The following is a 13,546-nucleotide window of genomic DNA, read 5'->3' on the forward strand; positions in this document are numbered from 1 at the left end:
GCACACGCGAGACAGATCAGGTTGGTTAGAGCGTCGTGCTAATAACGCGAAGGTCGTGGGTTCGATCCCCCCACGGGCCACTACGCATTTACTACTACGAAAAAGGCAGCGCCTATTCAGCTGGCGAGTGTGATGACCACCCTGCGTGGAAGGTTGACAGAGGTTCCGAACCCGACCTGTCGGGAAGCGCTACAGCATTCACTCGCCAATGGCCTTAGTGTGCTCGATACACTGGTTCTCAACCGATAAAGAGAAAATGAGAGGAGAATAGTCCGATTGCCGGAGTGCTGTAACAACTTTGGCCCTTGTCAGTACATTGGGCGGGTAAGTGCATCGGAACACAGGGTACTGTGGGCAGTTTTACTTCCTATTTTCTTCTCCTTTGTTTTCGGAGCCACAGCCCGATTCGGTCAGGGAGACGCCACCGTGAAATGAAGGGGCTGCTGTGTGTCCATCGCCTCGCCTCTCCTTACCTCTCTCTGTCGTTTCTCGTGCTTGTTGTTTTGATAAGTATAGCCCGATTTGAGAGCGTCAGCTCTCAGCGTCAGCCGAGCAAAGTCGAGACATATCGAGACACACTACAGGCTGGTCTGCAGCGGAGTAACAGGGAGGAAACAAAACATTAATTTCAAGGCGCGTGGCATAAGAGTACCCATACGCGAAATTAAAAGCCTGCTGCGGTGGCCCGGGAATCGACCCGGATCAACTGCTTGGAAGGCAAACTATGGCTGACCATTACAACCACCACCGCACAAGGGAGCGCCCCGGCGCCGCACTGTGTCGGCTTCCCGCCTGTCGGCAGCGGCCGAAGGGTGATGGTACCTGGCAGGCGCATTTCGAGGTAGGCTAGGGGGAGCACATCCAGACGCATTCGGACAGCATATCCGCGCACATTTTCGCATCCTTTGGCAAGAGTCGGCTCTGGCGACGCAAGAGTACGCAGAGGACGGCGTTCTGGCGGCGATTTTAAGCAGTACAGTGCCAGGGGTTCAGCGTCAGCAGCAGGCTTCTCGGCAGCAATGCTCAGATGAGGCGCTTGACGACAGTCCCACTTTCCCTTAAGGACATACTGCTCGGGATAGCAGCTTTAGAAGTTGAATACCGACCGGAGCACGGTGGTTCAGTGGTAGATGCTCGCCTGCCACGCGGGCGGCCCGGGTTCGATTCCCGGCCGATGCAGTCATTTTGCTTTATTCCCGCGGTAATGCTGCCGGTGTGGGCTTGCGCGCTTGACATGCACGATCCACAAGAATGTATAGCTGGGATATCCCTTGAGAAGAAGCCGAGATACGCAGCACTGGCGGGTCCCCACTGGGACGCTCGCATCATGTTCTATCGACTAGCCGTCGGCGCTGGCCTCACAAGTTGCTGTGTCCAGGTGCCTCCGAGGCACTGAACTTTAACGACAAGGAGTGCTGCCTATCGTTGCAAAAGCTGCAGCAAACACCGCAATCAACTGGGCCGGCAATGCACGTGTAGCAAACAGAACACGTTATCCAGGAAGTACAGTGTCTTCACGTCTAACATTCGGTATGATACTTACCGTCAGTTTCCAGGACAAACGGTTCACTCGGTGCCGCTCGGTAGCGCAGTAGGCAGCGCGTAAGTCCTCATAATCTTAAGGTCGTGATGTTCGATCCTCACTGCCGGGGCATTTAATTTTTCTGTGACTGATGGTGGTGCTGTTGCAGGGGGCCCCCCAACTTATTTCTTGTTTGTTATCCACAACGCTTCAGCGGGAAAATGTTTACTTCCTGTTATTGCTACTTACAGCTTCCTCCTTTTCCTCTTCTCCCAGCAGAGCATGAAGCCAAAAGCATTGCTCTGAGACGTTTGAGGTGCGCGCCTTGCCAGTCAGCATGCGCAAAGATGCTCGCACAAGAGAGATGGGCGCGGACGCGGGACTCCGGCACGAAATGCGCCAAGGGACCGTCCGAACCGTCGAAGAAACGCACAGATCCGGTGTGGTCTAGTGGCTAGGATACCTGGCTTTCACCCAGGAGGCCCGGGTTCGATTCCCGGTACCGGAACGGAATTTTTTCCACACTACTCGTGACAAGTTTGAGCTGTCCGAGCTGCCGTTTCCCCGTCCCTGCTCGCAATATAGCTACTGTTTTCGTGACAGTCAGCAGAATATAGACGAGGGAAGCAGACACACGAGCGGCCATTGAAAATGGTGTATGGCTTCATGCCACACAACGGTTCTCAGTGTAGGCCTGAGCAACTGCATCTGTCGAGGCCCGTTAGGCTCAGTTGGTTAGAGCGTCGTGCTAATAACGCGAAGGTCGGAGGGGTTCGATCCCCCACGGGCCACTACGCATTTACTACTACGAAAAGGCCAGCGCCTATTTCAGCTGGCGAGTGTGATGCACCACCCTGCGTGGAAGTTGACAGAGTTCCGACCCGACCTGTCGGGAAGCGCTACAGCATTCACTCGCCAATGGCCATAGTGTGCTCGATACACTGGTTCTCAACCGATAAAGAGAAAATGAGAGGAAATGTCCGATTGCCGATGCGTAACAACTTTGGCCCTTGTCAGTACTTGGGCGGGTAAGTGCATCGGAACACAGGGTACTGTTGGCAGTTTTACTTCCTATTTTTCTTTCTCCTTTGTTTTCGGAGCCACAGCCCGATTCGGTCAGGGAGACGCCACCGTGTAATGAAAGGGGCGTGCTGTGTGTCCATCGCCTCGCCTCTCCTTACCTCTCTCAGTCGTTTTCGTGCTTGTTGTTTTGATATAGGCCGATTTGAGAGCGTCAGCTCTCGCGTCAGCCGAGCAAAGTCGAGACAAGTCGAGACACACTACAGGCTGGTCTGCAGCGAGTAACAGGGAGGAAAACAAAACATTAATTTCAAGGCGCGTGGCAAAAAGTACCCATACGCGAAATTAAAAGCCTGCTGCGGTGGCCGGGAATCGAACCCGGATCAACTGCTTGGAAGGCAACTATGCTGACCATTACACCACAACCGCACAAGGGAGCGCCCCGGCGCCGCACTGTGTCGGCTTCCCGCCTGTCGGCAGCGGCCGAAGGTGATGGTACCTGGCAGGCGCATTTCGAGGTAGGCTAGGGGAGCACATCCAGACGCATTCGGACAGCATATCCGCGCACATTCGCATCCTTTGGCAAGAGTCGGCTCTGGCGACGCAAGAGTACGCAGAGGACGGCGTTCTGGCGGCGATTTTAAGCAGTACAGTGCAGGGTTCAGCGTCTGCAGCATCTTCTCGGCAGAATGCTATGGCGCTTGACGACAGTCCCACCTTTCCCTTAAGACAACTGCTCGGGAAGCAGCTTGAAGTTGATACCGACCGGAGCATCGGTGGTTCAGTGGTAGAATGCTCGCCTGCCACGCGGCGGCCCGGGTTCGATTCCCGGCCGATGCATCATTTTGCTTTTCCCGCGGTAATGCTGCCCGTGTGGCTTGCGCGCTTGACATGCACGATCCACAAGAATGTATAGCTGGATTCCCTTGAGAAGAACCGAGAACGCAGCACTGGCGGGTCCCCACTTGGGACGCTCGCATCATGTTCTATAGACTAGCGTCGGCCTGGCCTCACAAGTTGCTGTGTCCAGGTGCCTCCGAGGCACTGAACTTTAACGACAAGGAGTGCTGCCTATCGTTGCACACTAGCTGCAGCAACACCCGCAATCAACTGCGGCCGGCAATTGCACGTGTAGCAAACAGAACACGTTATCCAGGAAAGTACAGTGTCTTCACGTCTAACATTCGGTATGATACTTACCCAGTTTTCCAGGACAAACGGTTCACCGGTGCCTCGGTAGCGCAGTAGGCAGCGCGTAAGTCTCATAATCTTAAGGTCGTGAGTTCGATCCTCACCCGGGGCATTTAATTTTTCTGTGACTGATGGTGGTGCTGTTGCTGGGGCCCCAACTTATTTCTTGTTTGTTATCCACAACGCTTCAGCGGGAAAATGTTTACTTCCTGTTATTGCTACTTACAGCTTCCCCTTTTCCTCTTCTCCCAGCAGAGCATGAAGCCAAAAGCATTGCTCTGAGGACGTTTGAGGTGCGCGCCTTGCCAGTCAGCATGCGCAAAGATGCTCGCAAAGAGAGATGGGCGCGGACGCGGGACTCGGCACGAAAATGCGCCAAGGGACCGTCCGAACCGTCGAAGAAACGCACAGATCCGGTGTGGTCTAGTGGCTAGGATACCTGGCTTTCACCCAGGAGGCCCGGGTTCGATTCCCGGTACCAGGAACGGAATTTTTTCCACACTACTCGTGACAAGTTTGAGCTGTCCGAGCTGCCGTTTCCCGTCCTGCTCGCAATATAGCTACTGTTTCGTGGACAGTCAGCAGAATATAGACTGAGGGAAGCAGACACACGACGGCCATAGAAATGGTGTATGGCTTCATGCCACACGGTTCCAGTGTAGGCCTGAGCAACTGCATCTGTCGAGGCCCGTTAGCTCAGTTGGTTAGAGCGTCGTGCTAATAACGCGAAGGTCGTGGGTTCGATCCCCCCACGGGCCACTTACGCATTTACTACTACGAAAAGGCAGCGCCTATTTCAGCTGGCGAGTGTGATGACCACCCTGCGTGGAAGTTGACAGAGGTTCCGAACCCGACCTGTCGGAAGCGCTACAGCATTCACTCGCCAATGGCCATAGTGTGCTCGATACACTGGTTCTCAACCGATAAAGAGAAAATGAGAGGAAATGTCCGATTGCCGATGCGTAACAACTTTGGCCCTTGTCAGTACTTGGGCGGGTAAGTGCATCGGAACACAGGGTACTGTTGGCAGTTTTACTTCCTATTTTTCTTTCTCCTTTGTTTTCGGAGCCACAGCCCGATTCGGTCAGGAGACGCCACCGTGAAATGAAGGGGCGTGCTGTGTGTCCATCGCCTCGCCTCTCCTTACCTCTCTCAGTCGTTTTCGTGCTTGTTGTTTTGATATAGGCCGATTTGAGAGCGTCAGCTCTCGCGTCAGCCGAGCAAAGTCGAGACAAGTCGAGACACACTACAGGCTGGTCTGCAGCGAGTAACAGGGAGGAAAACAAAACATTAATTTCAAGGCGCGTGGCAAAAGTACCCATACGCGAAATTAAAAGCCTGCTGCGGTGGCCGGGAATCGAACCCGGATCAACTGCTTGGAAGGCAACTATGCTGACCATTACACCACCACCGCACAAGGGAGCGCCCCGGCGCCGCACTGTGTCGGCTTCCCGCCTGTCGGCAGCGGCCGAAGGTGATGGTACCTGGCAGGCGCATTTCGAGGTAGGCTAGGGGAGCACATCCAGACGCATTCGGACAGCATATCCGCGCACATTTCGCATCCTTTGGCAAGAGTCGGCTCTGGCGACGCAAGAGTACGCAGAGGACGGCGTTCTGGCGGCGATTTTAAGCAGTACAGTGCAGGGTTCAGCGTCTGCAGCATCTTCTCGGCAGAATGCTATGGCGCTTGACGACAGTCCCACTTTCCCTTAAGACAACTGCTCGGGAAGCAGCTTGAAGTTGATACCGACCGGAGCATCGGTGGTTCAGTGGTAGAATGCTCGCCTGCCACGCGGGCGGCCCGGGTTCGATTCCCGGCCGATGCATCATTTTGCTTTTCCCGCGGTAATGCTGCCGTGTGGCTTGCGCGCTTGACATGCACGATCCACAAGAATGTATAGCTGGATTCCCTTGAGAAGAACCGAGAACGCAGCACTGGCGGGTCCCCACTGGGACGCTCGCATCATGTTCTATAGACTAGCGTCGGCCTGGCCTCACAAGTTGCTGTGTCCAGGTGCCTCCGAGGCACTGAACTTTAACGACAAGGAGTGCTGCCTATCGTTGCAAAAGCTGCAGCAACACCGCAATCAACTGGGCCGGCAATGCACGTGTAGCAAACAGAACACGTTATCCAGGAAGTACAGTGTCTTCACGTCTAACATTCGGTATGATACTTACCCAGTTTCCAGGACAAACGGTTCACCGGTGCCTCGGTAGCGCAGTAGGCAGCGCGTAAGTCTCATAATCTTAAGGTCGTGAGTTCGATCCTCACCCGGGGCATTTAATTTTCTGTGACTGATGGTGGTGCTGTTGCTGGGGCCCCAACTTATTTCTTGTTTGTTATCCACAACGCTTCAGCGGGAAAATGTTTACTTCCTGTTATTGCTACTTACAGCTTCCCTTTTCCTCTTCTCCCAGCAGAGCATGAAGCCAAAAGCATTGCTCTGAGACGTTTGAGGTGCGCGCCTTGCCAGTCAGCATGCGCAAAGATGCTCGCAAAGAGAGATGGGCGCGGACGCGGGACTCGGCACGAAATGCGCCAAGGGACCGTCCGAACCGTCGAAGAAACGCACAGATCCGGTGTGGTCTAGTGGCTAGGATACCTGGCTTTCACCCAGGAGGCCCGGGTTCGATTCCCGGTACCGGAACGGAATTTTTTCCACACTACTCGTGACAAGTTTGAGCTGTCCGAGCTGCCGTTTCCCGTCCTGCTCGCAATATAGCTACTGTTTCGTGACAGTCAGCAGAATATAGACGAGGGAAGCAGACACACGACGGCCATAGAAATGGTGTATGGCTTCATGCCACACGGTTCCAGTGTAGGCCTGAGCAACTGCATCTGTCGAGGCCCGTTAGCTCAGTTGGTTAGAGCGTCGTGCTAATAACGCGAAGGTCGTGGGTTCGATCCCCCCACGGGCCACTACGCATTTACTACTACGAAAAGGCAGCGCCTATTTCAGCTGGCGAGTGTGATGACCACCCTGCGTGGAAGTTGACAGAGGTTCCGAACCCGACCTGTCGGGAAGCGCTACAGCATTCACTCGCCAATGGCCATAGTGTGCTCGATACACTGGTTCTCAACCGATAAAGAGAAAATGAGAGGAAATGTCCGATTGCCGATGCGTAACAACTTTGGCCCTTGTCAGTACTTGGGCGGGTAAGTGCATCGGAACACAGGGTACTGTTGGCAGTTTTACTTCCTATTTTTCTTTCTCCTTTGTTTTCGGAGCCACAGCCCGATTCGGTCAGGGAGACGCCACCGTGAAATGAAGGGGCGTGCTGTGTGTCCATCGCCTCGCCTCTCCTTACCTCTCTCAGTCGTTTTCGTGCTTGTTGTTTTGATATAGGCCGATTTGAGAGCGTCAGCTCTCGCGTCAGCCGAGCAAAGTCGAGACAAGTCGAGACACACTACAGGCTGGTCTGCAGCGAGTAACAGGGAGGAAAACAAAACATTAATTTCAAGGCGCGTGGCAAAAGTACCCATACGCGAAATTAAAAGCCTGCTGCGGTGGCCGGGAATCGAACCCGGATCAACTGCTTGGAAGGCAACTATGCTGACCATTACACCACCACCGCACAAGGGAGCGCCCCGGCGCCGCACTGTGTCGGCTTCCCGCCTGTCGGCAGCGGCCGAAGGTGATGGTACCTGGCAGGCGCATTTCGAGGTAGGCTAGGGGAGCACATCCAGACGCATTCGGACAGCATATCCGCGCACATTTCGCATCCTTTGGCAAGAGTCGGCTCTGGCGACGCAAGAGTACGCAGAGGACGGCGTTCTGGCGGCGATTTTAAGCAGTACAGTGCAGGGTTCAGCGTCTGCAGCATCTTCTCGGCAGAATGCTATGGCGCTTGACGACAGTCCCACTTTCCCTTAAGACAACTGCTCGGGAAGCAGCTTGAAGTTGATACCGACCGGAGCATCGGTGGTTCAGTGGTAGAATGCTCGCCTGCCACGCGGGCGGCCCGGGTTCGATTCCCGGCCGATGCATCATTTTGCTTTTCCCGCGGTAATGCTGCCGTGTGGCTTGCGCGCTTGACATGCACGATCCACAAGAATGTATAGCTGGATTCCCTTGAGAAGAACCGAGAACGCAGCACTGGCGGGTCCCCACTGGGACGCTCGCATCATGTTCTATCGACTAGCGTCGGCCTGGCCTCACAAGTTGCTGTGTCCAGGTGCCTCCGAGGCACTGAACTTTAACGACAAGGAGTGCTGCCTATCGTTGCAAAAGCTGCAGCAACACCGCAATCAACTGGGCCGGCAATGCACGTGTAGCAAACAGAACACGTTATCCAGGAAGTACAGTGTCTTCACGTCTAACATTCGGTATGATACTTACCCAGTTTCCAGGACAAACGGTTCACCGGTGCCTCGGTAGCGCAGTAGGCAGCGCGTAAGTCTCATAATCTTAAGGTCGTGAGTTCGATCCTCACCCGGGGCATTTAATTTTCTGTGACTGATGGTGGTGCTGTTGCTGGGGCCCCAACTTATTTCTTGTTTGTTATCCACAACGCTTCAGCGGGAAAATGTTTACTTCCTGTTATTGCTACTTACAGCTTCCCTTTTCCTCTTCTCCCAGCAGAGCATGAAGCCAAAAGCATTGCTCTGAGACGTTTGAGGTGCGCGCCTTGCCAGTCAGCATGCGCAAAGATGCTCGCAAAGAGAGATGGGCGCGGACGCGGGACTCGGCACGAAATGCGCCAAGGGACCGTCCGAACCGTCGAAGAAACGCACAGATCCGGTGTGGTCTAGTGGCTAGGATACCTGGCTTTCACCCAGGAGGCCCGGGTTCGATTCCCGGTACCGGAACGGAATTTTTTCCACACTACTCGTGACAAGTTTGAGCTGTCCGAGCTGCCGTTTCCCGTCCTGCTCGCAATATAGCTACTGTTTCGTGACAGTCAGCAGAATATAGACGAGGGAAGCAGACACACGACGGCCATAGAAATGGTGTATGGCTTCATGCCACACGGTTCCAGTGTAGGCCTGAGCAACTGCATCTGTCGAGGCCCGTTAGCTCAGTTGGTTAGAGCGTCGTGCTAATAACGCGAAGGTCGTGGGTTCGATCCCCCCACGGGCCACTACGCATTTACTACTACGAAAAGGCAGCGCCTATTTCAGCTGGCGAGTGTGATGACCACCCTGCGTGGAAGTTGACAGAGGTTCCGAACCCGACCTGTCGGGAAGCGCTACAGCATTCACTCGCCAATGGCCATAGTGTGCTCGATACACTGGTTCTCAACCGATAAAGAGAAAATGAGAGGAAATGTCCGATTGCCGATGCGTAACAACTTTGGCCCTTGTCAGTACTTGGGCGGGTAAGTGCATCGGAACACAGGGTACTGTTGGCAGTTTTACTTCCTATTTTTCTTTCTCCTTTGTTTTCGGAGCCACAGCCCGATTCGGTCAGGGAGACGCCACCGTGAAATGAAGGGGCGTGCTGTGTGTCCATCGCCTCGCCTCTCCTTACCTCTCTCAGTCGTTTTCGTGCTTGTTGTTTTGATATAGGCCGATTTGAGAGCGTCAGCTCTCGCGTCAGCCGAGCAAAGTCGAGACAAGTCGAGACACACTACAGGCTGGTCTGCAGCGAGTAACAGGGAGGAAAACAAAACATTAATTTCAAGGCGCGTGGCAAAAGTACCCATACGCGAAATTAAAAGCCTGCTGCGGTGGCCGGGAATCGAACCCGGATCAACTGCTTGGAAGGCAACTATGCTGACCATTACACCACCACCGCACAAGGGAGCGCCCCGGCGCCGCACTGTGTCGGCTTCCCGCCTGTCGGCAGCGGCCGAAGGTGATGGTACCTGGCAGGCGCATTTCGAGGTAGGCTAGGGGAGCACATCCAGACGCATTCGGACAGCATATCCGCGCACATTTCGCATCCTTTGGCAAGAGTCGGCTCTGGCGACGCAAGAGTACGCAGAGGACGGCGTTCTGGCGGCGATTTTAAGCAGTACAGTGCAGGGTTCAGCGTCTGCAGCATCTTCTCGGCAGAATGCTATGGCGCTTGACGACAGTCCCACTTTCCCTTAAGACAACTGCTCGGGAAGCAGCTTGAAGTTGATACCGACCGGAGCATCGGTGGTTCAGTGGTAGAATGCTCGCCTGCCACGCGGGCGGCCCGGGTTCGATTCCCGGCCGATGCATCATTTTGCTTTTCCCGCGGTAATGCTGCCGTGTGGCTTGCGCGCTTGACATGCACGATCCACAAGAATGTATAGCTGGATTCCCTTGAGAAGAACCGAGAACGCAGCACTGGCGGGTCCCCACTGGGACGCTCGCATCATGTTCTATAGACTAGCGTCGGCCTGGCCTCACAAGTTGCTGTGTCCAGGTGCCTCCGAGGCACTGAACTTTAACGACAAGGAGTGCTGCCTATCGTTGCAAAAGCTGCAGCAACACCGCAATCAACTGGGCCGGCAATGCACGTGTAGCAAACAGAACACGTTATCCAGGAAGTACAGTGTCTTCACGTCTAACATTCGGTATGATACTTACCCAGTTTCCAGGACAAACGGTTCACCGGTGCCTCGGTAGCGCAGTAGGCAGCGCGTAAGTCTCATAATCTTAAGGTCGTGAGTTCGATCCTCACCCGGGGCATTTAATTTTCTGTGACTGATGGTGGTGCTGTTGCTGGGGCCCCAACTTATTTCTTGTTTGTTATCCACAACGCTTCAGCGGGAAAATGTTTACTTCCTGTTATTGCTACTTACAGCTTCCCTTTTCCTCTTCTCCCAGCAGAGCATGAAGCCAAAAGCATTGCTCTGAGACGTTTGAGGTGCGCGCCTTGCCAGTCAGCATGCGCAAAGATGCTCGCAAAGAGAGATGGGCGCGGACGCGGGACTCGGCACGAAATGCGCCAAGGGACCGTCCGAACCGTCGAAGAAACGCACAGATCCGGTGTGGTCTAGTGGCTAGGATACCTGGCTTTCACCCAGGAGGCCCGGGTTCGATTCCCGGTACCGGAACGGAATTTTTTCCACACTACTCGTGACAAGTTTGAGCTGTCCGAGCTGCCGTTTCCCGTCCTGCTCGCAATATAGCTACTGTTTCGTGACAGTCAGCAGAATATAGACGAGGGAAGCAGACACACGACGGCCATAGAAATGGTGTATGGCTTCATGCCACACGGTTCCAGTGTAGGCCTGAGCAACTGCATCTGTCGAGGCCCGTTAGCTCAGTTGGTTAGAGCGTCGTGCTAATAACGCGAAGGTCGTGGGTTCGATCCCCCCACGGGCCACTACGCATTTACTACTACGAAAAGGCAGCGCCTATTTCAGCTGGCGAGTGTGATGACCACCCTGCGTGGAAGTTGACAGAGGTTCCGAACCCGACCTGTCGGGAAGCGCTACAGCATTCACTCGCCAATGGCCATAGTGTGCTCGATACACTGGTTCTCAACCGATAAAGAGAAAATGAGAGGAAATGTCCGATTGCCGATGCGTAACAACTTTGGCCCTTGTCAGTACTTGGGCGGGTAAGTGCATCGGAACACAGGGTACTGTTGGCAGTTTTACTTCCTATTTTTCTTTCTCCTTTGTTTTCGGAGCCACAGCCCGATTCGGTCAGGGAGACGCCACCGTGAAATGAAGGGGCGTGCTGTGTGTCCATCGCCTCGCCTCTCCTTACCTCTCTCAGTCGTTTCTCGTGCTTGTTGTTTTGATATAGGCCGATTTGAGAGCGTCAGCTCTCGCGTCAGCCGAGCAAAGTCGAGACAAGTCGAGACACACTACAGGCTGGTCTGCAGCGAGTAACAGGGAGGAAAACAAAACATTAATTTCAAGGCGCGTGGCAAAAGTACCCATACGCGAAATTAAAAGCCTGCTGCGGTGGCCGGGAATCGAACCCGGATCAACTGCTTGGAAGGCAACTATGCTGACCATTACACCACCACCGCACAAGGGAGCGCCCCGGCGCCGCACTGTGTCGGCTTCCCGCCTGTCGGCAGCGGCCGAAGGTGATGGTACCTGGCAGGCGCATTTCGAGGTAGGCTAGGGGAGCACATCCAGACGCATTCGGACAGCATATCCGCGCACATTTCGCATCCTTTGGCAAGAGTCGGCTCTGGCGACGCAAGAGTACGCAGAGGACGGCGTTCTGGCGGCGATTTTAAGCAGTACAGTGCAGGGTTCAGCGTCTGCAGCATCTTCTCGGCAGAATGCTATGGCGCTTGACGACAGTCCCACTTTCCCTTAAGACAACTGCTCGGGAAGCAGCTTGAAGTTGATACCGACCGGAGCATCGGTGGTTCAGTGGTAGAATGCTCGCCTGCCACGCGGGCGGCCCGGGTTCGATTCCCGGCCGATGCATCATTTTGCTTTTCCCGCGGTAATGCTGCCGTGTGGCTTGCGCGCTTGACATGCACGATCCACAAGAATGTATAGCTGGATTCCCTTGAGAAGAACCGAGAACGCAGCACTGGCGGGTCCCCACTGGGACGCTCGCATCATGTTCTATAGACTAGCGTCGGCCTGGCCTCACAAGTTGCTGTGTCCAGGTGCCTCCGAGGCACTGAACTTTAACGACAAGGAGTGCTGCCTATCGTTGCAAAAGCTGCAGCAACACCGCAATCAACTGGGCCGGCAATGCACGTGTAGCAAACAGAACACGTTATCCAGGAAGTACAGTGTCTTCACGTCTAACATTCGGTATGATACTTACCCAGTTTCCAGGACAAACGGTTCACCGGTGCCTCGGTAGCGCAGTAGGCAGCGCGTAAGTCTCATAATCTTAAGGTCGTGAGTTCGATCCTCACCCGGGGCATTTAATTTTCTGTGACTGATGGTGGTGCTGTTGCTGGGGCCCCAACTTATTTCTTGTTTGTTATCCACAACGCTTCAGCGGGAAAATGTTTACTTCCTGTTATTGCTACTTACAGCTTCCCTTTTCCTCTTCTCCCAGCAGAGCATGAAGCCAAAAGCATTGCTCTGAGACGTTTGAGGTGCGCGCCTTGCCAGTCAGCATGCGCAAAGATGCTCGCAAAGAGAGATGGGCGCGGACGCGGGACTCGGCACGAAATGCGCCAAGGGACCGTCCGAACCGTCGAAGAAACGCACAGATCCGGTGTGGTCTAGTGGCTAGGATACCTGGCTTTCACCCAGGAGGCCCGGGTTCGATTCCCGGTACCGGAACGGAATTTTTTCCACACTACTCGTGACAAGTTTGAGCTGTCCGAGCTGCCGTTTCCCGTCCTGCTCGCAATATAGCTACTGTTTCGTGACAGTCAGCAGAATATAGACGAGGGAAGCAGACACACGACGGCCATAGAAATGGTGTATGGCTTCATGCCACACGGTTCCAGTGTAGGCCTGAGCAACTGCATCTGTCGAGGCCCGTTAGCTCAGTTGGTTAGAGCGTCGTGCTAATAACGCGAAGGTCGTGGGTTCGATCCCCCCACGGGCCACTACGCATTTACTACTACGAAAAGGCAGCGCCTATTTCAGCTGGCGAGTGTGATGACCACCCTGCGTGGAAGTTGACAGAGGTTCCGAACCCGACCTGTCGGGAAGCGCTACAGCATTCACTCGCCAATGGCCATAGTGTGCTCGATACACTGGTTCTCAACCGATAAAGAGAAAATGAGAGGAAATGTCCGATTGCCGATGCGTAACAACTTTGGCCCTTGTCAGTACTTGGGCGGGTAAGTGCATCGGAACACAGGGTACTGTTGGCAGTTTTACTTCCTATTTTTCTTTCTCCTTTGTTTTCGGAGCCACAGCCCGATTCGGTCAGGGAGACGCCACCGTGAAATGAAGGGGCGTGCTGTGTGTCCATCGCCTCGCCTCTCCTTACCTCTCTCAGTCGTTTCT

General features: G+C 54.4%; 27 non-coding genes across 27 annotated transcripts; 22 read left to right on the forward strand and 5 right to left on the reverse strand.

Annotated features, from left to right (window-relative positions):
* Positions 1-1,958: 1,958 nt before the first annotated feature.
* Positions 1,959-2,030, forward strand: Trnae-uuc (transfer RNA glutamic acid (anticodon UUC)). The gene has a single exon. It is a non-coding gene; the product is annotated as a tRNA-Glu (tRNA).
* A 207-nt stretch (positions 2,031-2,237) lies between these two features.
* Trnai-aau (transfer RNA isoleucine (anticodon AAU)) lies at positions 2,238-2,313 on the forward strand. Its single transcript has one exon. It is a non-coding gene; the product is annotated as a tRNA-Ile (tRNA).
* A 586-nt stretch (positions 2,314-2,899) lies between these two features.
* On the reverse strand, positions 2,900-2,971 carry Trnag-ucc (transfer RNA glycine (anticodon UCC)). Its single transcript has one exon. It is a non-coding gene; the product is annotated as a tRNA-Gly (tRNA).
* A 341-nt stretch (positions 2,972-3,312) lies between these two features.
* Positions 3,313-3,382, forward strand: Trnag-gcc (transfer RNA glycine (anticodon GCC)). The gene has a single exon. It is a non-coding gene; the product is annotated as a tRNA-Gly (tRNA).
* Positions 3,383-3,772: 390 nt separating this feature from the next.
* Trnam-cau (transfer RNA methionine (anticodon CAU)) lies at positions 3,773-3,845 on the forward strand. Its single transcript has one exon. It is a non-coding gene; the product is annotated as a tRNA-Met (tRNA).
* A 300-nt stretch (positions 3,846-4,145) lies between these two features.
* On the forward strand, positions 4,146-4,218 carry Trnae-uuc (transfer RNA glutamic acid (anticodon UUC)). Its single transcript has one exon. It is a non-coding gene; the product is annotated as a tRNA-Glu (tRNA).
* A 200-nt stretch (positions 4,219-4,418) lies between these two features.
* Trnai-aau (transfer RNA isoleucine (anticodon AAU)) lies at positions 4,419-4,492 on the forward strand. Its single transcript has one exon. It is a non-coding gene; the product is annotated as a tRNA-Ile (tRNA).
* Positions 4,493-5,075: 583 nt separating this feature from the next.
* Trnag-ucc (transfer RNA glycine (anticodon UCC)) lies at positions 5,076-5,147 on the reverse strand. Its single transcript has one exon. It is a non-coding gene; the product is annotated as a tRNA-Gly (tRNA).
* Positions 5,148-5,488: 341 nt separating this feature from the next.
* Trnag-gcc (transfer RNA glycine (anticodon GCC)) lies at positions 5,489-5,559 on the forward strand. Its single transcript has one exon. It is a non-coding gene; the product is annotated as a tRNA-Gly (tRNA).
* A 381-nt stretch (positions 5,560-5,940) lies between these two features.
* On the forward strand, positions 5,941-6,013 carry Trnam-cau (transfer RNA methionine (anticodon CAU)). The gene has a single exon. It is a non-coding gene; the product is annotated as a tRNA-Met (tRNA).
* Positions 6,014-6,309: 296 nt separating this feature from the next.
* Trnae-uuc (transfer RNA glutamic acid (anticodon UUC)) lies at positions 6,310-6,381 on the forward strand. Its single transcript has one exon. It is a non-coding gene; the product is annotated as a tRNA-Glu (tRNA).
* Positions 6,382-6,579: 198 nt separating this feature from the next.
* Positions 6,580-6,653, forward strand: Trnai-aau (transfer RNA isoleucine (anticodon AAU)). The gene has a single exon. It is a non-coding gene; the product is annotated as a tRNA-Ile (tRNA).
* Positions 6,654-7,237: 584 nt separating this feature from the next.
* On the reverse strand, positions 7,238-7,309 carry Trnag-ucc (transfer RNA glycine (anticodon UCC)). Its single transcript has one exon. It is a non-coding gene; the product is annotated as a tRNA-Gly (tRNA).
* A 341-nt stretch (positions 7,310-7,650) lies between these two features.
* Trnag-gcc (transfer RNA glycine (anticodon GCC)) lies at positions 7,651-7,721 on the forward strand. Its single transcript has one exon. It is a non-coding gene; the product is annotated as a tRNA-Gly (tRNA).
* A 381-nt stretch (positions 7,722-8,102) lies between these two features.
* Trnam-cau (transfer RNA methionine (anticodon CAU)) lies at positions 8,103-8,175 on the forward strand. The gene has a single exon. It is a non-coding gene; the product is annotated as a tRNA-Met (tRNA).
* A 296-nt stretch (positions 8,176-8,471) lies between these two features.
* Trnae-uuc (transfer RNA glutamic acid (anticodon UUC)) lies at positions 8,472-8,543 on the forward strand. Its single transcript has one exon. It is a non-coding gene; the product is annotated as a tRNA-Glu (tRNA).
* A 198-nt stretch (positions 8,544-8,741) lies between these two features.
* Trnai-aau (transfer RNA isoleucine (anticodon AAU)) lies at positions 8,742-8,815 on the forward strand. The gene has a single exon. It is a non-coding gene; the product is annotated as a tRNA-Ile (tRNA).
* A 584-nt stretch (positions 8,816-9,399) lies between these two features.
* Trnag-ucc (transfer RNA glycine (anticodon UCC)) lies at positions 9,400-9,471 on the reverse strand. The gene has a single exon. It is a non-coding gene; the product is annotated as a tRNA-Gly (tRNA).
* A 341-nt stretch (positions 9,472-9,812) lies between these two features.
* On the forward strand, positions 9,813-9,883 carry Trnag-gcc (transfer RNA glycine (anticodon GCC)). Its single transcript has one exon. It is a non-coding gene; the product is annotated as a tRNA-Gly (tRNA).
* Positions 9,884-10,264: 381 nt separating this feature from the next.
* Trnam-cau (transfer RNA methionine (anticodon CAU)) lies at positions 10,265-10,337 on the forward strand. The gene has a single exon. It is a non-coding gene; the product is annotated as a tRNA-Met (tRNA).
* A 296-nt stretch (positions 10,338-10,633) lies between these two features.
* Trnae-uuc (transfer RNA glutamic acid (anticodon UUC)) lies at positions 10,634-10,705 on the forward strand. Its single transcript has one exon. It is a non-coding gene; the product is annotated as a tRNA-Glu (tRNA).
* A 198-nt stretch (positions 10,706-10,903) lies between these two features.
* Positions 10,904-10,977, forward strand: Trnai-aau (transfer RNA isoleucine (anticodon AAU)). The gene has a single exon. It is a non-coding gene; the product is annotated as a tRNA-Ile (tRNA).
* A 585-nt stretch (positions 10,978-11,562) lies between these two features.
* On the reverse strand, positions 11,563-11,634 carry Trnag-ucc (transfer RNA glycine (anticodon UCC)). The gene has a single exon. It is a non-coding gene; the product is annotated as a tRNA-Gly (tRNA).
* Positions 11,635-11,975: 341 nt separating this feature from the next.
* Positions 11,976-12,046, forward strand: Trnag-gcc (transfer RNA glycine (anticodon GCC)). The gene has a single exon. It is a non-coding gene; the product is annotated as a tRNA-Gly (tRNA).
* A 381-nt stretch (positions 12,047-12,427) lies between these two features.
* On the forward strand, positions 12,428-12,500 carry Trnam-cau (transfer RNA methionine (anticodon CAU)). Its single transcript has one exon. It is a non-coding gene; the product is annotated as a tRNA-Met (tRNA).
* Positions 12,501-12,796: 296 nt separating this feature from the next.
* Positions 12,797-12,868, forward strand: Trnae-uuc (transfer RNA glutamic acid (anticodon UUC)). The gene has a single exon. It is a non-coding gene; the product is annotated as a tRNA-Glu (tRNA).
* Positions 12,869-13,066: 198 nt separating this feature from the next.
* On the forward strand, positions 13,067-13,140 carry Trnai-aau (transfer RNA isoleucine (anticodon AAU)). Its single transcript has one exon. It is a non-coding gene; the product is annotated as a tRNA-Ile (tRNA).
* The last annotated feature ends 406 nt before the right edge of the window (positions 13,141-13,546 follow it).

Source organism: Schistocerca gregaria, unplaced genomic scaffold (genome assembly GCF_023897955.1).
Source record: "Schistocerca gregaria isolate iqSchGreg1 unplaced genomic scaffold, iqSchGreg1.2 ptg001184l, whole genome shotgun sequence".
NCBI classification, from domain to species: Eukaryota; Metazoa; Arthropoda; class Insecta; order Orthoptera; family Acrididae; genus Schistocerca; species Schistocerca gregaria.